The sequence below is a fragment of the Notamacropus eugenii genome, chromosome 6, assembly GCF_028372415.1.
Source record: "Notamacropus eugenii isolate mMacEug1 chromosome 6, mMacEug1.pri_v2, whole genome shotgun sequence".
Classification (NCBI taxonomy): Eukaryota; Metazoa; Chordata; class Mammalia; order Diprotodontia; family Macropodidae; genus Notamacropus; species Notamacropus eugenii.
Window position 1 is genome coordinate 35,119,168 of NC_092877.1, and position 26,258 is coordinate 35,145,425.

Sequence of the window (26,258 nt, forward strand, 5' to 3'; positions counted from 1 at the left end):
AGTTTGCGATGCCAACTTTTCCCTTTATCCCACTCCCTTAGGATACTTTCCAGCTAAGCTCAAGGCCCTTAGAGGCAGAATAGCATAATAGAGAAAGGTCCAACCTTCATGTCAGGAGGACCTGGGCTCGGGCCCTGCCTTGACACATTCATTGTGGGTTCTGGGCACCTATTGGTGCCCCCCCCATTCTCTAAGACAAAAAGTAATAGAGGAACTGCTGCTATGCCAGGTGTTGTGAACCTCTTCTCCACCCCCACCCGCATTCACATCCACATTTGTACAAAAAGTACTTGTGCTGATATCACCGATCTGAAGGAGATATTGGAAACTTTCCAAGCCTCATTTAATAGAGGAAGAAATTAAGACCCAGAAAAGGGAAAGGACTGACCCAAGGTCACCCAGCATTTTAGTGGTAAACCTGAGCCTAGGCTTTCTGACTCTCTGACCCTCAATCTTTCTACTACACAACATTCTCTCTTGAAGGAGACCTTTCTCTGGTGGAACAGACCCTATCAGACAAGTAGCTTCATGAATAATTGCCCTCTTCAAGAAACTGCTTATGAAATCTCAAATATACCATGTGATCCTGCAATGTGCCCTTGGGAGAGATGCCTGCTGCTTCCTCTCCTGACCTGCCAGTGTCAGAATCGACCATGTGGCTGGGTGGCTGTTCCAGGACTGACCTGGATGTCCATCCCTGCAGTATGCCTGGAGCAAATGGTGTTCCCCAAGTGGCCCTCTGACCCCACAGCTCTTCTCACCAAATAGAGCAGGGATGGGATGGAGGCCCTGATGATGAAGCTGAGTTGCCCAGAAGATTTCACACCAGGGGGCTGACAGCCAGCTGAATTCCATCCCCATAAAAATGTACTTTTATAGCCAGAGCAGATTCAGCCCTCTGGATGAAGCCCATGGAAAAACAGGCCCAAGCAGCCAAGACTCCCTCCTGCCCTGGGGCTCACGCTGGAGCAGCTGGGGAGAGTGCACCCCAGAAACCATTCAACACTTTCACGTATCTCTGTGATGTTGCCTTCCAAGCCCTCCTGGAAGGAATCATTACCCCAGCATTGGGCAGTTCAGGGACACTAGTGAACCCTGGGGTGATTCCTCTGGGCTGCATCCTCCCCCTCCAGAGCCTTATTCTGAGCACTCAACTCTCCTCCCCCTTGTCACATTCTGTTGTTTATGGCCAAGTTTCTGGGTTACAACTGGGGGTCCATAGCAGGGCTAATGGTAAATCTACCCTCCTCCCCACATCCTCATCCCCAGACCTATCATCTTTGACCAAGTTCAGCTGTACAAACTCGAGGCTAGCAAATTCCTGAAGATGCCTTTTGTAGCATTTGGGGAAAACAAATGACATCAGAACAAACTCCCAAGTCACCCAAACAGGCCAAAGGGTGGCTCTCTGATAATGAATCTGTGTACAGTGGGTGAAACTCCTATTGGATTTGGCATGAAGAAACCCTGCTTAGAGTGGAATGGAGCAAAAGTCTCAGGCTTTTTTTAACTCCAGGAAAACAGGGCAGTCGTGGAGCACTTGCCCCATGTAGAATCTAGTACTGAAGCAGGTCCAGGGTGATGATGACAGTCTAGGGATGGGGGTCAGAAGGAAAGGCAGGCAAGATGTATTTAAGTATCTACTATAAGCCTGGCAGTGACAGAGGTGTCAGGAGAACAAGGCAAGAGGGGTGATCAAAAGACCAATGGAAGAGATTTTATTGTTGTGGACAGCTCCCCTGGGAGGTGCACAGTAGGTACATAGCAGATGTGTGTTGCTGTACACTCCTGGAGGTACTGACTGGGAGAATTATTGCTTGGGAGTACTCTAGGCCCCATAGGATTATAGATTTAGGGTTAGAAGAAATGCCAAAAGGTATCTAATCCAACCTCCACATTTTGGAGGCAATGAGTGAAAGTAGGGTCTTGAGAGATTTTGTGACTTGGCCAAAGTTACACAGGTAATAAGAGAAAGAACAGATTTGAACCCACATCCTCTCATTCTAAATCCAGCTGTTTCTTCTATACCACCTTGCCTCCCAGATTCATTCTATCTCTTGGTACTCTCTGGCTAGACCTATGCAATTTTTTTTTAAAGTAAACTCAGTGAAGAAAAAAGAACAGTTAATTTGATGGAAAAATGACCATTGCTTAAACACTTGTGTGGAAAGATGTGGGGTTTTTTTTTTTAGTGGACTGCAAGGTTAATATGAGCCAATTATGTAACACAGCATTCAGAAAAAATGTGTAGTGACAGACTGCCTTGACAGTCATGGTAATCAGACCAAGGAAAGATAGAGTCCTTCTGTATCCCATACAGGTCAGACTGGTGCAGTTTTCAGTTTTAGGTGTCATATTTTAGGAAAGAGAGTGAAAAATAGGAATTCATCCAGAGTCAGGCAAGCAGGATGATAAGAGGACTGACTGATGTCAGAAAGGTATCAGCTGAAGGAACTGCTAAGTTTAGCTTGGAGAAAAAAAGACTGGGGAGAGAGGGGAACATAATAACTCTCTACAAGCATTTAAAGGGTTTTCATGTAGTAGAGAGGTTAGGGAGGACAGAACAATCAGTGGAAGATGCTGAAAGATAGATTTTGTCTTACTGTAAAGAAAAACTTCCTGATGATCACAGCTGTTCTCAAGTGAAATGGATTAACTTGGGAAGTGATGGGCTTCCTTTCATTGGAGTTTTCAAGGATAAATTAGACAGACACTTCTTTTAAAGGCATTTCTGTTTAGCTCCAGGTTGTGCTAGATGGTTTCTGAGGTCCTTTCTGATTCTGAGATTTTGCAACACATCTGTGACACTACATACTTCTACAATAACCATAATAATATAATGTAATACTAATAATGGAATGTAACTTACATTTCCATAGCACTTTAAGGTTAACAAAACACTTCCTCACAACAGTCATGTGAGGTATGTAGTACATGTATTCTTTACTCCATTTTATAGATGGGGAAACTGAGGTCCTGAAAGATGAAATGGCTTGTTCAAGTCAAGGCAGCTGGAATTCAGACACCAGTCTTCCTCTGCCAAGTCCACTGTGCTCCTCTTTGCACTGTGCTCTATACTTTATGCTTTCCAAAGTGCTTTCATATATATTTTCTCATTGGATCCTGAGGTCCCTCAGGTGAGGGGTCTCCAGTAGTACCAGTGCTGGCATCGACGAGCCAAAAACTATAGGGTTGTAGGTAATGGGGTCAGGGTAGAAAGCAGGCAGGAGAGACAGCTAGGTGAACAGCAAATACAGCACCGGCCCTGGAGTCAGGAGAACCTGAGTTCAAATCCAGCCTCAGACACTTGACACTTACTTGGGAAGGTCACTTAACCTCAATTGCCTTGCCTTCCCCCCTCGAAAAGAAAGCAGGCAGGAGCCAGAGGCAGAGGGACAAAGTCAAGATTCAGAAGTCTAGACCATGGATGTTAAAATCCACAGGGCAAAGCCAACAAGAGTGATCTACAGTCAGGAAAAATCCAGGAAACTAGGTGTCCAAACAGATTCAAGGTCACAGAAGAGGGTTATTTTCCGCCCCAATTTTCTCATTGTGGTGAACCTGCAGCTTTTGTATCACAGTGTTTGTGGTTAAACCCAGTTCTTTGATCTACAGAAGAACTTCAGTTGTAGACAACCCCCCACTCTCTCCCCATCACTCATTAGTCTTTTCCATATTGGAAAACCATTGTCTCCTCATGGTGGGTGGCCACCATTTTTCTCCTCAGGGACTGATTGCCTCAGACCCTGGTGGTTTGACTTGATTAGTTCCATGCCCAACAAAAATCCCCACTATAACAAAATGGAAAGAAGCTGCCCATTCTTAGTTTAAAAGCTCCAGTGAGAAGGAATCCACTAATGGAAGAAGTGCATTCCACTTTGAGATAGCAATAAATGTTGGGATATTTTTATGTCAGCCAAAAACTGGCCTCTTTATAGCTTCCATCCATTGTTCCTGGTGTTGCCCTCTGGGACCAAACAGAAAGTGCATTGCCCCTCTTTCATGAAATAACCCTTCAAATACTTGGAGACAGATGCCATATCCCTCCACTCCTGACTTACACCTGCCAAGTCTTCCCTACTCTAACCGTCTTCAGTTCCTTCAGCCTCTTTGCTGTTCCTCAGCCAAGACACTCCATCTTCCAACTGTGTGCATTTTCAGTGGCTGTCTCCCATGCCAGGAATTCTCTGCTTCCCCGTCTCTGCCTCCTACCTGGCATCCTTCAAGTCTCAGCTAAAATCTCACCTTCTGCAAGAAGCCTTTCTGGATTCTTCTTAATCTTAGTACTTTCCCTCTGAAATGATCTCCAATATGCCCTGCTTATATGCTGTTTGGACATAATTGTTTGCGTGTTGTATCCCCCATTAGACAGTGAACTTCTTGAGATCAGGGCCTGAGTTTAGGGTGGAGTTTGTTTGTTTGTTTTGTCTTTCTCTGACTTAACAACAGCAAGCAAAAAAAGAAAGAAAAAAATTAATTTTATTTTTTTCTGTTGTATTGTTTTAATTTTTTAAAATACATTATCCCAAGTTCTTAATAGCGATCTTGACAAATGCCTGTAAATAAATCTGTAATTATAACCAGAAAAATATCTAGTTTGGGACATTTATTTTTATATGGAAAAGTAGTAATATAAGACAAATTTGCATCAACAGCAATGAATTTGTGCATTAAGAGAATAAATGAAAGCCATTTGGGGCTTTTGCAACATACCACAGTCTTTAAGAAATATTACATATTTGCTCAAAGGATAAAAACTGATTTTTTGAAAGGATCATATGGATACCTAAAAGAAATGAAGGAAAGGGTTAAAATGAAATAAAAGTTCTTGAGGAAAGAATTGGAAGGAGAATAAATAGCTTTGAAGAGAATATGATAGCCTTTACCCAAGTAAAAATAGGATAATCCAAAAAGAAATTAACAACCTTGTGAAACTGAAAGAAATATTAGACTAAAACTAAAAGACTGAAAAAATAGAATAAAATGCATGAAAACTGGTTTCAGAAACAACTTACTTGGAAAACAATTCAAATAATTTAAGAATTATTGAATTCCCTGAAAATTATAATAAAAAACCCCTGGATACCAAATTGAAAGACATTATAACAGAGTTATTAGAACCAGAGGGCAGAGTAAAAATAGAAAGAATACATCAGTGACATATTGAAAGGAACTACAAAAAGATTCTAGGAAGGTCATAGTCAAAAAACAGAGGCCCTTTGTCAAAGAAACCATATTACAAGCATCCAGAAAGAAATTCAGGTATCAGTTTAGATCATACAAGACTTGGCAGCTTCAGCTATAAACTAAAGGAGATGTTATAATACAATATTCTCAAAGAAGAGCAACCAAAAATAACCCTGTCAAACTGAATATGGGGGGAAATGGACCTTTTAAAAATACAATAGAGAGCTTTCAAGCATTTTATGAACTTCTAAAAAAAGGAACTTTGAAATACAAACATGAGGTCAAACACATCCAGAAAGGAAAATATATTTGAGCAATGGGAAGGAGCTGTATGATGATATAATGTTAATATTATCTGGAGAGGGGAGAGAAGATGCCTTTAAAATTCTACAATCTTCAAAGGATATCAGGAGATTTAAATGAGAAAAACAGAAGACCTGGAATTTGAAAGGGGGAAAGAGAAGGAAAATAATACAAAAAGGAAAGGGAGAGGGAAAATAGAATCTAAGGAACTCTACATGTCTCTCAGTTGGGGAATGACTAAACAAATTGCAATAGATGAATGCACTGTGGGAAAATACAAAAGAGATGAATTTGTTTTTGGGAGGGTGGGAGGTAATCATGGTTAAGTGATTCGCCCAGGTTCACATAGCTAGTAACTATCTAAGGCTGGATTTGAACTCAGTTTCTCCTGACTCCAGGACCAGTACTGTATCCACCTAGCTTCCCCAAAAGAGATTATTTTAGAAAATCCTAGGCAATATAAATTGATGCAGAATGAATTGAGCAGTACTAAAAGAACTATTTCTATGAGAGCAGCATTGTAAAGAGAAATAACTCTAAAAGACTTAGGAACTCTTACCAATGCAACAACCAGTCATGTCTCCAGAGGAAATCTGATGAACCACGCTAACTGCCTCCTGACAGAGAGATGATAGACTCAAGTTGCACAGAGAGATATATGCATTTTAGGGCATGTCCATTTTGCTGGATTATGTTTATTTGTTACAAGGGCCCCGACTTTTCTCTCGATGTTTAATTGGAGGGAGGAGCCAGGTGAAGAAGGGGAAGGAAATAAGCAATAGTGATGCTCAAAAAGAGGACCTCTGACACATTTTTTTAAATCCATAGAAGGGAAATTCAGAAGGAAGCGCAATCATACAAGACAGTTTTGAAAGTAGCATTTGGAATTCATTATGCCCTTTTTAAAAAAAAAGCAAGCCTTTTAAAGTGTTAATTCATGTTTTCAAATACAGTTGTTCATTTTTTTATGCTCTGCTATGCATATGGAAATGCTTTTTGGGTGTTTAAATTCAGAAAAAAAAAAAATAAAAGCTAAAACCCAAACAAACTAACAACAAAAAGCAGTTGATTACTGTGACAGTCTTTCCACAACCCTTCCCACAGGGACCATTCACATCTTTTGTCATTTTTGCCAATTTTCTAGGGATGAGATGAAACTTCAGAGTCATGTTGATTTGCACTTTTTTTAGGCTTAGTTTTTTTAGAGGATTCTTTCATATTGTTTTTAATCCTGTGCTGTTTGTTTATACCCTTTGTCCATGCAGCTATTAGGACAAAACTTTTCGTTCTAATAAAACATTAAAAAACAACCAAACCAGGGTAGGGGGAAAGACCTGACTTAGAAATAATTCATATAAAAAAATCTGATTGTTCTAGTGGATCGCAAAGGGTTTTGTTGCGTGTGTTTTGATTTGTTTTGTGTTATTTTGTTTGTCTGCACTTGAAATTTCACCAGAATGGGGGACTTCAGGCATGGAAGCAGATCAGCAATTCATCTCTAACTTGGCGCTTTAGAGAATTGCCTTAGCAAAGCCAGCCACCTCTTCAGTGCTATATACTGACTCACTAGTGTTGAGATATGAATATTTATTCCAAGGGGAACACAGTGCCCTGTGCTTCTGAAGGCCTTCTGAGGCATATTTGGGGGTTGGCAAATGCCCTGGTTTTTAGTCACGCTGGACTGATCTCGAATAACTTATTGAAACTACATTTGCTTCTGTTTCCCTGAAGGCTTCCTGGGAAGTGTAAGGAGGGAAGGGGGAGGAGTTGAAGAGAGAGGGGGGGAGTTTGGGTAAATGAATCCTTGTTTAAGGTCCTTTTTGTTTCTTATAGTGTGGTCAGTATGAAATGCCCAAGTTTGCTTTTTCAGCAGCTGCTGTTTTCCTTCTTGTTAAGGTCTTAATACAGAGCATCAAAAGATCCAAGTGCCATGATGAGGAGAGGCCAGGCTCTCCTGGAGGATTTCTGGGATGTGCATTTAAGTAACTTAATTGTTCATGGTCTTGGCAAATGGGGTCATTTTCTGACAATATTTAGACTCTGATGTAAGTGTGAACCAGCAAATGACCTTTAAAGTAACAGCAAGACCGAAATGTTGTGTTTAAAAGCTTCCAATTCTCCCTTGGAGCATTTACAGACTCTTATTCTTTTCATCACTGGCTAAATGAGACTCTCCAAGATTACTTCCCACTCATAGAACTTAACCCCAGACTCTCCCAGTTGGAAAGGGCCATTGAATCCAACCTGTGCCTAGACAAGAATGCCCTCCACCACATATCCAACAAGTGATCATCTCACCTTTGTTTGAAGATGTCCAGTGAGGCAGAACCCACTACTTCTGGCCATGTCAACTTTTCAGCTCAACAAAATCCTGTGATTTGCTATTACTTCCAGAATCAAATAAAAACTCCTCCGTTTGACATTTAAAGACTTTCACATACTGACCCCTTCCTTCCTATCCATTCTTCTTGTACTTTTGACCCCTCTACATACTTTGTTGTTTTTTCAAAATTATGCTTTCAATATCTTCTATGCTATCTGTCTTCTATGCCTGGAAAACTCTGCCCTCTCACCTTCTTTGGGTTTCCTTTGAAATAGCTCAAATCACACCTTTTTCAGGGGGTCTTTTCCAGTTTTCTCAGATATTGACTTACCCTTACAGATTATTTTCCATCTACACACTCTCTCTGTCTGTCTCTCTCTCTCTGTCTCTCTGTCTCTGTCTCTCTCTGTCTCTGTCTCTCTCTCTCGTATTCATATTTATCTAGCTATTTACATGTTACACCCCCCCCCCCCTTTAGAACTTAAGATCCTTGGAGGAAGGAACTACTTTTTGCCTTCTTTGCTATCTCCAGCCCTTAGCACGATACTTGGCACATAGTAAGCATTTAACAAATGCTTGTTGACTACAAATGAATGAATGAATTCCCTAGGTAGCTCGTGCCGCTTGTGAATGACTCTAATTATTAGCAAGTTTTCTTATATCCACCCTAAATCTAACTCATTGCAACTTCTCCCCATTGTTTCTAGTCTTTCTATCTAGGGGTAAGCAGAGGGGAAAAAAAGTCTAATCCCTCTTCCATATTACAGTTGCCTTTCAGATACTTGAAGACTGATGAGTGTTTCCCCTAAATCTTTTTACCTTGCTAAATGTCTCCCAACTAGTTCCTTCAACCTATGTAAGTATAGCATGATCTGGAGGTCCCTCTATATTCATTGTTGCCTTATGGATGTTCTTTATTTTTCTCTCTCTTTTGAAATGTAGTTAGTATTTTATTTTTCCCCAATTACATGTAAAAACAATTTTTAACATTCATTCTTAAAACTTTGAGTTCCAAATTCTCTCCTTCCTCCCTCCCTATCCCACCCCCATTGAGAAGGTGAGAAATTTGATATAGGTTATACATGTGTAATCATGCAAAACACTTCCATAACAGTCATGTTGTTAAAGAAAACAAAGACCCAAGGGCTGCAGAAGCCTCAAGAAAAGTAAAGTAAAAAAAGTATGTTTCAGTATATATTCAGATACCATCAGTTCTCTCTCTGGTGATGGAGAACATTTTCATCACAAGTCCTTCAGAACTGTCTTGGATCATTGTGTTGCTAAGAATAGCTAAGTCATTCACAGCAGATCATCTTACAATATTGCTGTTACTTTGTACACAGTACATTTCACTTTGCATCAGCTCATGTAAGTCTTTCCCAGTTTTTCGGTGTTTCCCACTCATTATTTCTTATAACACAATAATATTCCTTCGAAATCACATACCACAATTTATTCAGCCATCCTCCAACTGACGGGCGATTCCCTCAATTTCCAATTCTTTGCCTCAAGAAAAGAACCACTATAAATATTTTCGTACATATAGGTCCTTTTTGTTTTTTGGTCTCTTTTGAGATACAGACCGAGTAGTGGTATTGCTAGGTCAAAAGGTGTAATCCTTTGGGCATAGTATGGATGCTCTTTAGACTCATTAAATAATAGAGTTGGAAAAGACTTCAGATAACCTCCAGTCCCATCCCTTATTTTTGCAAAGGTCAAAACTGAAACTCAAGAAGAGGAAGTGATTTGTCCAAGATTAAATGGCAAGCCAGGACTTGAACCCGGGCCATAGATGTAGAGATGAATAGGATCTCCCAGGTCATGTAGTTCTCTCCCATGTAGCACTTTCCCTCTATCCCTTACTCTATCCAAATGATTCTAATTTCATAGGATTTAGAACTGAAAGGGACCTTAGAGGCCATCCGGTCTCACTCCCTCATTTTATAGATGTGAAAATAGAAGCCCAGAGAGATGAAGTGATTTTCAAGGATGTAGTAGTATGTATGTAGTAGAAATGGAATTTGAACCCAGGTCTTCTGACCCCGGTTCCAACATTCTTCCCAATTCAATGATCTATCTCCCCTAAACTTCAGTGAGTATGCTTTCTAGTACTTTATACTATATGAGCTAGCCCCTCAGAGCCTCTTAGAGCAGACACATCAAAGAGTGAAGTCCCAACCAGATTAAAATGTAATTGAGAAATATTTCACAAAACAAATAAAATTCAATAAGGCATAAATAATATTAATATGTGGTTTTCTAAGTCAATAGACTACCCACAGTGATCCTTACACAGGGTTTAGTGCCCACTCCCTTTCTATTTGAGTTGGACACCACTGTCTTAGAATACTTGTGGTGGGGATTTAGGCCAATGGAATTCTTTTTCTTAGAGGCACAGATGGTGAGAATCAGGGGGAATGGTCTTAGAGCCAACAAAAACAAGTTGACAGCCACTTGCTGCAGGACAATAAAATAGAAAACCACTTAGCTTATGTGTCCAAACCAACAATAATAGAATTCTTCCAATAGGTAGTTACTAGAAAATGGTCATCAGCTTATGCTACCCACTGTGAAATCTAGATACTTCATTCTCTGTGACCTTAAGTAACACATTTAGCCTTTCTGGGCCTCAGTTTCTTCCTCTGTATATGTAGAGATGGGACTAGGTGATTCCTAGGGTCCTTATGGCCCTGCATCCTATGAGTTATTCCTGTCTCTCTTACCAATGGTAAACTTAAAGCTCTATGAAATATCATTCAAGGTGTTCACTGGTCTATGCCCCTGAAGCTCCTTTAGGTAGAAGAAGAGACAAAGGTAAAGACAATCATTTCGTATGACCAATAGTTGTCCTCAGAGCCTGAGAGGATGACAACCCCCATTTTCACTTAGGAGAAGCTGCCACTTATTTCAAAAGAGCTGGGCATGGTTATGTCTGTAATTCCTGCTCCCCCCAGGGAGGCTGGGCTGGCAGATTGCTCAAGCTGGAGAGGTTGGGGCTGGGCAAAAGCTAAAAAAAAAGGTGTCCACAGTAAGTCCAGTGCCAATATGGTGAGTCCTGGAGTGGAGAGTCACCAGGCTGCCTAAGGAGCTGTGACTGGCCCAGCGTGGGAAAATGGAGCAAGTTAAAGCTTCTATGCTGGTAAGTATTAGGATCAGGTGCAACATTTGTGGCCCTTGTGTTTCCAGCTAGGACAAGATAGGGAGATCCAGTTTCAGAAAACAAACCAACCAACCTCCGAAAGGTCCAAGATTTCATCAATCCTCTCTCCACCAATAGAGGCAAAACCCCCTCTAAACCTTAGTAAATGAGTTTCTGAGGCCAAAAGATTTTGTCCCTTCTCATAATGAGTTTCTCCATACTTAGGCTGGGCCTAGGCCTGAAGTATTGTCCATTGCTAAACTGTAAAAATATGCACATTTGTAAAATACTCCAATTCTTCTAAGATCTAGGTCCCTGAAGTGTAGGTACCCTTTATGATGATGCAGAATATAACCTAACTACAGTTTGATCTTTGACGATGGGAGACAGCAAAGAGAAATCTTCATAAGAAAGAAATAGGACTTTGATGGCTATGATTAGATACTCCCCTTTGCAATGATAATAAAATTAGTGAAAAAGCCATAAAATACTGATTAAGCCATTATTAGATACAAAGCACCATTTGAAATGCCAGAGATACAAGTAAAAAAGCAACTTTCTCATTTTAATAAGGAGATAACACGGAGAGGTTTCAATGACAAGTCAAGTGGAAAGACCAGGTTGGTTCCTAGGGGGCAGTAGACTACTGTCTACCTAATGCATCTTCACTGCCATTTCCACCGGAAAAGCCATATCCATTTCTGGTGCTGAACCATTTGACAGTGCCTGCCCTCAATCAGCTCATTGTTATTAATTCTTCTAGAGCCATTTCAAGGATTTTCATTCCCAATATATAGAACAGGGGAGTGAAGCTTAGGTGAATTCATGACCACACAACTAGTGAGTATCAGAGCTTGGGTTTGAACTCTGGTCTTCTGACTTTTTCCACTAGAGCAGATTTTCTAAATGAATCAGTAACCTTGTGCAAATAGGGACAAATCGAGTGGTACAGGGACAAATTGGTGATTTCAATAGTACAGGAATCTTCCAGGTGAGGAAACTCACTTTACCAACGTAAGTGAGCACCTCCTCTTCAACTTAAGTCTTTAGAGAGTTGCCTAGAGCAGTGGTAACAATCATTGTGGGCCACTTATATATTTGGAAAACCACAAATTAACATCATCTATGTTGTATTATGTTTTTGGAGGACAGCTAGGTGGTGCAGTGGATAGAGTGCCAGGCCTAGAGTTCAAATCTGGCCTCAGAAACTTATTAGCTGTGTGATGTTGGACAAGGCACTTAACCTTGTTTGCCTCAGTTTCCTCATCTGTAAAATGAGCTAGAGAAGGAAATGGCAAATGACTCCAGTATCTTTGCCCAAATGGGGTAATTAAGAGTTGGACATGACTGAACAACAACAAAAATATTTTACTATATTTTTATTTTGTTAAGGATTTCCCAATTACATTTTAATCTATTTCAGCTGCACTGGGGAATTTTACAGGCTCTGTAGCAAGTCTGACACCTCTGGAAAACCCTGAGAAGCAAAGTAACTTGCCCAGGGTCAAACAGACAGTATGTTAACAAGCATTTACTAAGCACTTACTGTGTGCCATGAATGGGACTAAGTGTAGGAGATACAAAGAAATGGAAAAACATAGTCTGTGACCTTAAGGAATTCACCTTCCAGTGGGGTGGGGGGGGGAAGAAACACATACATATAAGGTATTTACTGTGAAAGGGGAGAGGAGAAAATGGGAAAGGCCTCTTACAGAAGGTGGGATTTTAAGCTGAGGCTTGAAGGAAGCTGGGATAACTAGGCAGTCACAGTGGATAGAGTACAGTACCTGGAGTCAGGAAGACCTGAATTCAAATCCAGAATCAGACATTAGCTGTGTGACCCTGGACAGCATTTCACCCTGTTTGCCTCATCTGTAAATTGAGCTGGAGAAGAAAATGGCAAACCACTCCAGTATCTCTGCCAAGAAAACCCCAAATGGGGTTACGAAGAGTCAGACATGATTGAAATGACTAAACAACTGATTGTACATGGTCAGACTTTTACTTTAGGAAAATCAGACAGGATTGAATCTCACATCTTCCTGGATACAAGGACTTTAGCACAAGGAAAATAATGACAGTAATGAGTGTGACAAAGAAGAAGTTATAAAGATGAGACTAGAGAAATAGATGAATTTTCCAAAAAGGGAAGAAATTGTTTTTTTAATTAATTAATTTATTTTTTAGTTTTCAACATTCATTTCCACAAAATTTTGAGTTCCAAATTTTCTCCCCATCTCTCCCCTCCCCCACCCCAAAACACCATGCATTCTGATTACCCCTTCCCCCAAACTGCCCTCACTTCTATCACACCCCTCCCTTCCTTTATCCCCATCTTCTCTCTTTTCTTGTAGGGCAAGGTAGATGTCTATTCCCCATTACCTGTATTTCTTATTTCCCAGTTGCATGTAAAAAACGATTCTTAATATTCATTCCTAAAACTTTGAGTTCCGACTTCTCTCCCTTCCCACCTATCCCCACTGAGAAGGCAAGCAATTCGATATAGGCTATATATGTGTAGTTTTGCAAAAGACTTCCATAATAAAAGACTAACTATATTTCCCTCCATCCTATCCTGCCCCCATTTATTTTATTCTCTCTTTTGACCTTGTCTATCCCCTAAAGTGTTTATTTCTACTTACTCCCTCCTCCCATTTGCCCTCCCTTCTATCATTCCCCCCCCCCCACTTCTCCCCTCTCCTCTACTTTCCTATAGTGTAAGATAGATTTTCATACAAAATTGAGTGTGCATGTTGCTCTCTCCCTTAAGCCAAGTGTAAGGAGAGGAAGCTTCACTTTTTCCTTCTCACCTCCCCTCTTTTCCCCTCCATTAAAAAAGCTTTTTCTTGCCTCTTTTATGAGAGATAATTTGTCCCCTTCCATTCCTTCCTTTCTCCTCCCAATGTATTCCTCTCTCACCCCTTAATGTTATTTTGTAGATATCATCCCTACCTATTCAACTCACCCTGTGCCCTCTGTCTATATGTGTGTGTGTGTGTGTGTGTGTGTGTGTGTATAATCCCTCCAACTACCCAAATACTGAAAATAGTTTCAAGAGTTACAAATATTATCTTTCCATGTAAGAATGTAAACAGTTCAACTTTAAAAGGTCCCTTATGATTTCTCTTTCCTGTTTACCTTTTCACGTTTCTCTTGATCCTTGTGTCTGAAATGTAAATTTTTTATTCAGCTCTGGTCTTTTCATCAAGAAGGCTTGAAAGTCCTCTATTTCATTGAATGACCATTTTCCCCCCTGAGGTATTATACTCAGTTTTGCTGGGTAGGTGATTCTTGGTTTTAATCCTGGTTCCTTTGACTTCTGGAATATCATATTCCAAGCCCTTAGATCCCTTAATGTAGAAGCTGCTAGATCTTGTGTTATCCTGATTGTATTTCCACAATACTCAAATTGTTTCTTTCTGGCTGGTTGAAATATTTTCTCCTTGACCTAGGAACTCTGGAATTTGGCTACAATATTCCTAGGAGTTTTTCTTTTGGGATCTCTTTCAGGAGGTGATTGGTAGATTCTTTCAATATTTATTTTGCCCTCTGGTTCTAGAATATCAGGGCAATTTTCCTTGACAATTTCATGAAAGATAATATCTAAGCTCTTTTTTGATCATGGTATTCAAGTAGTCTCATAATTTTTTTTCTTTTTTATTTATTTATTTATTTAACTTTTAACATTCATTTTCACAAAATTTTGGGTTCCAAATTTTCTCCCCTTTTGTCCCCTCCCCCCACCCCAAAACACCGAGCGTTCTAATTGCCCCTGTCTGCCAATCTGCCCTCCCTCCCTCCCCACCCCTTCCCTTTGGAAGGCAAGCAATTCAATATAGGCCAAATCTGTGTATAGTTTTGCAAATGACTTCCATAATAGTAGTGTTGTGTAACAACTAATTATATTTCCCTCCATCCTATCCTGTCCCCCATTACTTCTGTTCTCTCTTTTGATCCCGTCCCTCCCCATGAGTGTTGACCTCAAATTGCTCCCTCCTCCCCATCCTCTCCCTTCCATCATCCCTCCCCCCCCCCCCCCGCTTATCCCCTTATCCCCCACTTTCCTGTATTGTAAGATAGGTTTTCATACCAAAATGAGTGTGCATTTTATTCCTTCCTTTAGTGGAATGTGATGAGAGTAAACTTCATGTTTTTCTCTCACCTCCCCTCTTTATCCCTCCACTAATAAGTCTTTTGCTTGCCTTTTTTATGAGAGATATTTTGCCCCATTCCATTTCTCCCTTTCTCCTCCCAATATAATTCTCTCTCACTGCTTGATTTCATTTGTTTAAGATATGATCCCATCCTCTTCAATTCACTCTGTGCACTCTGTCTCTATGTGTGTGTGCATGTGCACGTGCATGTGTGTGTGTGTGTGTGTGTGTAATCCCACCCAGTACCCAGATACTGAAAAGTTTCAAGAGTTACAAATATTGTCTTTCCATGTAGTAATGTAAATAGTTCAACTTTAGTAAAGTCCCTTGTGACTTCTCTTTGCTATTTACTTTTTCATGCTTCTCTTCATTCTTGTGTTTGAAAGTCAAATTTTCTTTTCAGCTCTGGTCTTTTCATCAAGAATGCTTGAAAGTCCTCTATTTCATTGAAAGACCAATTTTTCCCCTGAAGTATTATACTCAGTTTTGCTGGGTAGGTGATTCTTGGCTTTAGTCCTAGTTCCTTTGACTTCTGGAATATCCTATTCCATGCCCTTCGATCCCTTAATGTAGAAGCTGCTAGATCTTGTGTTATCCTGATTGTATTTCCACAATACTTGAATTGTTTCTTTCTAGCTGCTTGCAATATTTTCTCCTTGACCTGGGAACTCTGGAATTTGGTCACAATGTTCCTAGGAGTTTCTCTTTTTGGACCTCTTTCAGGCGGTGTTCTGTGGATTCCTTGAATACTTATTTTGCCCTCTGGTTCTAGAATCTCAGGGCAGTTTTTCTTGATAATTTCATGAAAGATGATGTCTAGGCTCTTTTTTTGATCATGGCTTTCAGGTAGGTCCATAATTTTTAAATTGTCTCTCCTGGATCTATTTTCCAGGTCAGTTGTTTTTCCAATGAGATATTTCACATTATCTTCCATTTTTTCATTCTTTTGTTTTTGTTTTGTGATTTCTTGGTTTCTCATAAAGTCATTAGCCTCCATCTGTTCCATTTTAATTTTGAAAGAACTATTTTCTTCAATGAGTTTTTGAATCTCCTTTTCCATTTGGCTAATTCAGCTTTTGAAAGCATTTTTCTCCTCATTGGCTTTTTGAACCTCTTTTGCCAATTGAGTTAGCCTATTTTTCAAGGTGTTATTTTCTTCAGCATTTTTTTGGGTCTCCTTTAGCAGGGTGTTTACTTGTTTTTCATGCTTTGCTTGCATGTCACTCAATTCTCTTCCCAGTTTTTCCTTCACCTCTCTAACTTGATTTTCAAAATTCTTTTTGAGCTCTTCCATGGCCTGAGCCCATTGGGTGGGCTGGGATACAGAAGCCTTGACTTCTGCATTTTTTCCTGATGGTAAGCATTGTTCTTCCTCATCAGAAAGGAAGGGAAGAAATGCCTGTTCACCAAGAAAGTAACCTTCTATAGTCTTATTTTTTTTCCCTTTTCTGGGCATTTTCCCAGCCAGTGACTTGACTTCTGAGTTTTCTTTCCACCCCCACCTTGCCTCCAGATCCGCCCAGCCAGCACTTGGGGTCTGAGATTCAAATGCTGCTTCCCAGCCTCAGGGCTTTGGGAGGTGGCAGGGCTGCTGTTCAGTGTGAGATTAAGTTCAGGTGCTCAAGTCAGGGCAGGGATGGCTCACGGGCTCCGTTCCCTCAGGGGGTTTATGCAGAGACCTTCAACAATGGATCCAGGGTCCTGCCTGCTTGGGGAGCCCTGGTCTGCTCCCGCCTCCGCTGCCACCTCCCGAGGGGCCTGAGCTATGGGGGCTCCCCACTCCCCTCTCGACCCACCAAAGAGACCCTCTCACCGACCCTTGTCACCTGTGGGTGGAAGGACCCGCGCGGCTGCTGGTGATTCTGTCCCTGAAGCCTGCTCGGATCTGCTCCTTTCGGTGCTGCACTGCAGAGGCAGGGCTGGGCTCTGCTCCGGGTCTGGGGCACGAGGGACCTTTTGCGAGAGGTTTTCAGGCTCTCTGGAGCAGAAATCTCGTCCGCTCCATTCTGTGGCTTCTGCTGCTCCAGAATTCGCCAGTGGTTCTTTTCTCTACAGGTATTTTATGGGCAGTGGGTTCGGAGGTAGCGTATGTGCATCTTTCTACTCTGCCATCTTGGCTCCACCCCCTAGTCTCATAATTTTTAAATTATCTCTTCTGGATCTATTTTCCAGGTCAATTGTTTTTCCAATGAGACATTTTACATTGTCTTCTATTTTTTCATTCTTTTGGTTTTGCTTTGTAATTTCTTGGTTTCTCACAAAGTTATTAGCTTCCATCTACTCCATTCTAATTTTTAAAGAACTATTTTCTTCAGTGAGCTTTTGAACCTTCTTTTCCATTTGACTAATTCTGCTTTTTAAAGCATTCTTCTCCTCATTGATTTTTTTGACCTCTTTAGCCAGTTGGGTTAGTCTATTTTTAAAGGTGTTATTTTCTTCAGCATTTTTTTGGGTCTCTTTTGGCAAACTGTTGACTTGCTTTTCATGATTTTCTTGCATTGCTCTCATTTCTCTTCCCAATTTTTCCTCCACCTCTCTTAGCTGATTTTCAAAATCCTTTTTGAGCTCTTACATGGTCTGAGACCATTGCATAAAAATTTATTTTGGAGGTTTTGGATGCAGAAGCCTTGACTTTGATGTCTTCCTCTGATGGTATGCATTGTTCTTCCTCATCTGAAAGGATGGAAGAAAATACCTGTTCACCAAGAAAGTAACCTTCTATAGTTTTTTTTTTCCATTTTAGGGCATTTTCCCAGCCAGTTACTTGACTTTTGAGTCCTTTGTCAAGAGGAGGGTATACTCTAGGGACCTGTAAGTCCTCAGTTCCTCCACAGTGGCACAATCAAGGGATCAGAGTTTACTCCTCTCCTGGCCTGTGCTCTGGTCTGGGAGCAACCAAAAGCTTTTCTGCCAAGGATCTGTGAGTAAAATTCCCTCTCCAAAGCCTCCACCAGCTCCACCATGCCAGTGCTCCTCCTCACCCCAGGACCACCACTCAGAGCTGAGATCTAGATCAGCAGCTCTATTCCCCCAGGGTCTTTAGGCCGTGGTCTCCAAAAATGGACTCTGCCCACCGCCTGGGGCTGTGTGGGGCCAGGGGTAGGGCAGAACCCTGCTCCCTTCTCATCCAAGTGAAAGAGCTTTCTCACTGACCTTTGAAGCTGTCTTTGGCATTTGTGGGGATGTAGGAACTGCAGCTGCTACCTGTGACTCTGTGCCCTGAGGCCTGCTCCAGTCCTGTCCCTGCCATAGCATGGATAAGGCTGTGCTGCACTCCTTTCCAAGCCCAGTGCAATAGACCTTTCCTGTCAAGCTGTCTTGGGCTGGAATTCTCTTTCTCTCTGTTGTTTTGTGACTTCTGCTGCTCTAGAATTTGTTTAGAGTCATTTTTACAGGTATTTTATGGGCTGTGGGAGGGTAGAAATTTTGAAGTATCAAAGGAGAGATAAACAAAATTGGCAAAAGACCACTAAACTGACAAAAAAAACCTTTTACTTAAATAACTGACAAAAATCAACAAACAATAAGCTAACTTCATTTTTTACAGACAGAAAAACAAAATTACTCAGATAAAAATTACAGAGCAATTCACAGTAAATGGGGGAGAAATTTAGAAAATTATTAGAAGTTTGTATATCTGATTATACAACAAAAAGGATGAATGCCTACAAAAATGTTATATTCTCAAATTAACAAAACAGAAAAAGAGAATCTAAACAAGTGAATGTCACAAAGAAAAAATGAACAAGCTATAAATTAACTCTCAAAGAAAAAAACCTCCTGGTCTAGACAGATTTATAAGTCAATTCTGTGAAACATTTGTATAGCATATAAGCCTAAAACTACACAAACTATTTTCAAAAATGGAAAAAAAAAGGTACCCTGTCAAACTCCTCCTATCAGATAAATTATGGTCTTATATGAAATGAACAACAGGATCATAGATTTAGAATTGGAAGATAACCTTAAAGATCATCTAGTTGAACCAATTTATTTTAAATAAAAGTAAATTAAGTCCCAGAAAGTTGTCACTAGCCCAAAGTTGTGAGATCGTATGTGGCAAAGTTCATATTCAAATCCAGTTCTCTGACTATAATATCTAATGCTCTTTTCACTGTACTAGGGCTTTCCAATTCTAACCTGAAACATTCCATAAGCTGCTGTTGTTATTTGTCCTTTATTCTCTAAAAGGACCTATGATCTTAGGGAGTCTTGTTCCTGGAATTAGGAGAGGGCTTCAGTAGAACTGGGAGAAAAGGGTATGTGGTTGAAGTGCAATGTTCTGAGAGAGTAACCAAGAAATAGTCCCAAGGTCAAAGTCAAAAGTCTATGAGCAGATTCAAGGTCTTCCAGAAGAGAATAGAAATGTGGCCTTGGTCCAAAAGCAACAAGTCCAAAGACAGGGCAGTGAGAGTCCAGGAAAGGGTGTGTATCAGAAAGGGAATTCACATTGAACTAGGTCAAGAAAACACCGATGGATATGAGAGGTCATATGATGGAGATTTAAAACTGAAAGGGACCTTAGAGGTCATTGAATCAAGCTCGTTCATTTTACAGTAGAAGAAATGGAAGGCTAAGGGATCTGTCCAGGATCATACAGTTAGCAAATACCTTAGGTGAGACTGGAACTCTGATGTTTCTAACTCCACAACTAATGAGTTGTGCAATTCAAAGAATCAGACTTTTATAAGTAAGGTAGATAGTACAGTCCCCATTTTATAGAAACAGAAACTGAGGCTCAAAAATTTGTCCACATTCACATGGCCAATATGTATTATAAAGGGAATTTAAACACAGATCTTCCTAAATTTAGGTCCATCACTCTATCCATTATATCTCATAGCCTTTTCTAAGCCAAAGCAGATGGTATATTCCCCATACAACATTTCCATGCAGGGTAGCCCTCCTTTAGCAGTTGACACTTTCCTCATCTTCCAAAGAACTTCCTAGGCTCATAGATTTAGAGCTTAGAGGCTAGTAAATCTAACATCCTTATTTTACAGATGAGGAACCTGAGCCTCAGAGAGGTTAAAGTGACTTGTGTAGGGGCACACAGACAGTAATGTCCAAAACAAGATTCTAACTCAGGCTTTCCTGATTTCAAGTCCAGTGCTATATAGACTACAACATGCTGCTTCTCTGTCACCTCCATCAGTCAATGGTCGCTGGATGATCAGACACATCTCCATAATACGCTGCCCCTACTCTCTCTTTATCTGTCTCTCTGTCTCTGTCTCTGTTACTCTCTCTTCCCCTCCCTCCCTCCCAGTATTAGAAGAGCACGTTGTCTCCCTTAGAATCGGTACTTCATACATCAAGGATTTGTCCTTTCATTGGTGTGATCAGTCCCTCCATCATTGTAGAATATAACCCTTCCCTCCATGCCTCAATGCACAAATTTCATGAATTTCTGTGGCAATAAGAAGAATAGGAATCTATTACCGGTGTTACATTTGAAAATTAAGGTTGGTTGTTGTCCTTTGTTCTCTGAGGGGACCAAAATGACATCACCGTGATAAAGTCAAGTTTCAGTGTCTCTGACTGAGGTTGACCAGACCAAAATGACTTTTCCTACCACATGACAATGCTCTACCACAGATTGGCACAGATAGTTCATGTGAACATTTGGGGTGGTTACTTCAAATCTGGCAGCCTATGTTTCCTTTGTGCTGTTTCAATTTTACTTTGTTCATAGAGCACAGCACCTTTTCTGATGTGGGCACGCCATGTTGAGAGGTCCTGTGCCAGTATCTCCCATGTCACGCAATCAAATACAAAGTTCTTGAGACCTTGAAATTGTTCTTGTATCACTTCTTTTGACCACCATGTGATCACCTGCCCCATGCGTGTCCTCCATAAAATAGTCTTTTTGGCAAGCATACATTTTGCTTTCAAACAACATGGCCAGCCCATAGGAGTTGCGCTCTCTGAAGCATAGTTTGAATGCTTGGTAGTTTGGTTTGAGCAAGTACCTCAGGGGCTGGTACCTTATCCTGCCAGGTGATCTTCAGAATCTTCCTATGACAGTTCAAATGGAAGCGATTCAGTTCTCTAGCACGGTGCTGGTAGACTGTCCATGTTTCACAGGCATACAATAATGAGGTCAGCAGAACAGCTCTGTAGACCTTCAATTTGGTAGTCAGTCTAACACCTCTTTTCTCCCAAACACTGAGCTAGCTCTGGTAATGCGGATATAAACCTCATTGTCAATGTGTACATCCCTGGAAAGTACACTGCAACGGTAAGTGAACTTATCCACAGCATTCAAAACTTCTCTATTTGTTGTAACCAATGATTCCAAGTATAGGTGGTGTCATGGTGGCTGATGGAGCACCTGTGTTTTCTTGGTGTTAATTATTAGGCCAAAATGAGCACAGGCAGCAGAGAAGATCCATACTTTGTTGCATCTCAGCTTCAGAGGCTGCACTGAGTGCACAATCATCTGCAAACAGAAAATCATGCACCAACACTCCCTCCACTTTGGTCTTGGTTTGTAGCCTTTTCAAATTGAAGAATTTACCATCAGTATGGTAATTGACTTTGATGCCATGTTCATCCTCACTGAAAGCATTTGACAACATGGCTGAAAACCTCATGCTAAAAAGCACAGGAGCAAGCATACAGCCCTGTTTCATTCCATTGGTGACTGGGAGGCACGAGAGCATTGTCTACTATCCAGAACTCAGGCAAATATGCCATCATGAATTGATGTACAATGCTGATGAATACTTGGAAGACAATCCCAGACTTATGATGAGACTATTTGCCTCCATAGGAAGAATTAATATTGTCTGAATATAGACTGAAGCATACTATTTTTCTCTTTTTTCTTTTTCTTTCTTCCTTTCTGTCTTTCTTTTTTTCTTCTTTTCTCTGTCTTTCTCTCTCTGTCTCTGTCTGTCTGTCTGTCTCTCTCTCTCTGTCTGTCTCTCTCTCTCTTCCCCCCTCTTTGAGTCTTCCTGTACAAAATGACAAATAAGGAAATATTTTAGAAGATTACACATATATAACCTGTATCAGATTGCTTACTGTCTCAAGGAGAAGCGAAGAGAGGAAGGGGAGGAAGAATACAATTTGGAATGGAAAACTTTAAAAAAAGTTTAAATTGTTTAAATTTCATTAGGAAAAAATATTATTTAAAAATTGAAAAGAAAATTAAGGTAGAATAAGAGACAAAGTGCAAGGCAGTTAGGTGGGAAAGTGGATAGTATGCTGAGTCTAGAGTCAGAAAGACTCGTCTTCCTGAGTTCAAATTCAGCCTTAGACATTTACTAGCTGTGTGACCCTGGGCAAGTCATTTAACCCTGTCAGTTCTTCATCGGTAAAATGGGCTGGAGAAGAAAATGATAAACCACTCCAGTATCTCTGCCAAGAAAACCCTAAATGGGGTCATGGAGTCAGACATGACTGAAACAACTGAATGAGAGACAAAGTTCTGAGCATGATCAATTTATTAGGCTAACAATAACCACCAATAAACTGGGTCTATGGCCTCTCAGTAACCAAAAACCTTGAGTGAAGGCTTACAGAGTCTTTTATAACAATTAGCGAGATGACAGAGGAAAATCTCAAGCAACATGGGAGTCTTCTTCTGACTGGCTAGCAATAACATAGTCAGAATTGATTTTGTACCATTTGGACTTCATCTTCTGAAATTTCCTTAACTACAGCCAGGACATGTGATTGGATCACAAGTCAAAGGTTCTCAGGTGAAAGGAGAGGCTACCATAGTTTGAACTGATGAGATTTGACCTTTTAGGTTATTCAAGTTTCTTTGGAAAGTGGTTGATGGGCAGGGTTACAAAGGTAACTGCAAGACAAACACTTGACCTTTTACGCAAGTTTTTCCAGGATGTAGGTGGGGGGTGTAGTTTACTTGGAGAAGGAACCTTGAAAGGGAATATTAAATCTGTCTTGATTGAGTCTTAGCAAAATGGAATTAAAATCCATTTTCAATTTTATACCTGATGGTCAGCCTTTTGACTGGGAGCTTCTTTAAATCTGACTAAGCTAATCCTCCAGCACTTCCTCATTGAACTCATCTTCAAAGACTTTCCACTTTGATAGATACTATAGAGTTTGAACTTCATGGCCATCACCTCGGAGAACCTGAGAATTATATCTGCTCTGGGATGAATATGAGGAGACCAAAACATTGCATTTTCCTAAGACTTCATGGTTATAAAACACTTTCCATTCATCTTCTCTTGTAATCTTCACAACAATCCTGTGAGGTAAGGGGTGCTGGCATTATTACTACCATCGGCAGAGAAGGAAACTGAAACTCAGAGGAGGAGAATAATTGACCCAAGGTCACATAAACTAAATATTGGAGCTGGTACATGAATTCTAATGGCTCCCACACTAGTATTACTCTTCCTCACTGCTCCTCCACCTCAGGACTCAGCTGCTCCCAGAGTAGGGAGCGGGGAATAGGAGTACGAAGGGCTGCCCAATGGGCAGCTAGGTGGCAAAGTAGATAGAACCAGTAGTTCTCATATTCCTAAGTTCAAATCCAGCCTCAGATATTTACTAGCTGTGTGACCCTGGGCCAGTCACTTCACCCTGTTTGCCTTAGTTTCCTCATCTGTAAAATGAGCTGCAGAAGGAAATGGCAAATGATTCCAGTTTCTGTGCCAAGAAAACCCCAAATGGGGTCACGAAGAGTTGGACACAACTGAACAACAACAGGGGTAATTTAACCCCTACTTTAAATATTTTCCACTTTCCACTGCCTTTATGGAAGGAATCCATAAAATTCAAGTTTGAAGGAACCTCATAGATCATCTAATCCAGTCCCTACCTGAGCAGAAATTTCTTAACAACATCCCCAACAAGTGGTCATCCATCAGTGGAGTGAAGAGAAAAAATACTGGATTTGGAGTCAGAAGACTTAGGTTCCAATTCTAGTTCCACCATTTACTACCTATGTGAAGTTGGGTAAGTCAAAACCTCCCTGGGCCTCAGTTCCCTCATCTGTAAAATGTGGGCATTGGATTGGGTTTATCTTTAGATATTAAATTATATATTGACTATACATTATGCAGATTCTGTATTTAACTATATATCTAACTTTAGATATTAAGCTACGTATCTTTATGTATTAAGTTTAGGTATTAAACTATGTAACTAGATATTGTAGCTCCAAAATTTGGACCCTATGACTTCTTGAAGACCACTGGTGCTTAGGGAACTCCCTCCTGCAACAGCTCATCCCATTTGGCTTAGCTCCAATTGTTAGAAAAACTTTCCCCTTAATTGAGTCAAAATCTACTTCTTTACACATTTTATTTGATCTCAGTTGTGACCTCCTGGGTCAAGCAAAACAAATCTAATCCCACTCCCAGTCGACATTCTTCCGAACAGGAGAAGACTGGCATGACCTTCCAAGTTTCCTCTTCTCCAGAATGAATATCCCTGTTCCTTGAATAGATCTACCAATAGACTGGCTTTAAGTTGGTTCATCCTGTTCCACCTAAGGATGCACTGCCCATTTGTTCCCAAAATGTGATGCCCAGATTTGAACACAATATTCCAGATATGATCTGACCAGAGCAGGGTCCACAAGGACTTAAACATCCTACGTTCTGGGCAGTATGCCACTTTGAATGCAAACTGAGGAAAAGTTTTGGGAGGCAGTTGGATAAAGTAGTAGAGAACTGAAGTTACAGTCACTAGGAATACCTGTGTTTGAATCCTGCCTCAGACAGTTAGCAGCTGCATAACTCAGGGCAAATCACTTAATCTCTCAGATTCAATTTCCTCATCTGTAAAATGGGGATAGTAATGGCACTTACCCCATAGGGTTTTTTGGAGATCAAATGAGATTAATATATAAAGCATTTTGCAAACCTTAAAGCACTATGCCAGTGTTAGCTACTATTATTTTGGCTGTCATACCAGACTGTGGATTTAGTTAAAGATTTCAGCCTATTAAAATCCATGGATACCTTTTCTTTTAAATTTAATGTTTTATTCATTTTCCCTATGACATGTAAAAATAATTTTAACATTCTTTTTTTTCAGTTTTTGAGTTCCAAATTCTCTCTCTTCATCCCCTCTTCCCCCACTGAGAAGGCAAGCAATTTGACATCGGTTATATATGTGGAATCATGCAAAACACGTTTCCATGTAAGTCTTCACAGGTATTTTTATATGAAGTACTGTTTAACCAAATCTCCCCCATCCTACTGAACAAACTTTCTGCCCTACTCTTACTCACTGCCTAGCTTGTTACCTGGAGCAATTACTCTAAACTTTTCATTGTTTCCTTTCACGTCCAATGTATCTCCCCACACTAACATTAAATGATCTAGCCTATTATTTCATCGAAAAGACTGAGGTCAATTGGAAGGAACTCTTTCAGCATGTGTTCCTTCTTACTCTAAATTTTGTAGCAGCATCTGCTTTCTCCTCTTTTCATCCCATCACAGAAGAAGAAATATTCCCATTCCTTTCCTAGTCTTCCTTCCTCCTGTGATTCAGGACCTTTGTCAGAGGAGACAAAAATTCCTTTCCCCTACTCTCATTCTCTTTTCTCATCCCCATTCAGTTCAGTCCTAGGCCATCATAACTCATATCCTCTGCTTCCCTCCTTTTGATTCAGCCCTCTGGATCCCTATTCTGTTGATAATGACCTTTCCTTCATCCTAAACCTCATCCTCTCATGCTTTTTCTATCTTCTTGCATTCTTGTAAAACTAGCTTCCTCTAGAAGGAACAACTGCATCCCTGATCACCCTCTCTGGCATTGAGAGCAGCTCTGATGCTCTCTATTTCATGGGCCAGGAGCAAAATAAACAAAATCATTGCTCCTTGGGGTCATTTCCTAACCCTGCCTCTCCCATCATCACTAAGCAATCCTGCCTCCTTGGCCTTTCACCCCATTTGTCTTTATTACCAGGTCCAGATTCTTGTTGCAGTCAGTTACTGGCCACGAGATCATCCCCCTCCTTTCTCAAAGAATTCAGTACTTGGCTCATAGGCTTATTCTTCTTCTCCAAGTCAGACTTCAATATATGCATTGGCATCCCCTCAAATGTACTGAATTCCCCGTTTGTCACCTTCCTCAACTCTCATGTTTCATATCAGTACTGCACTTGAGCAGCCCCAAGGATGGGTATGCCATGGGGTTCACCATCACCCATACCAGT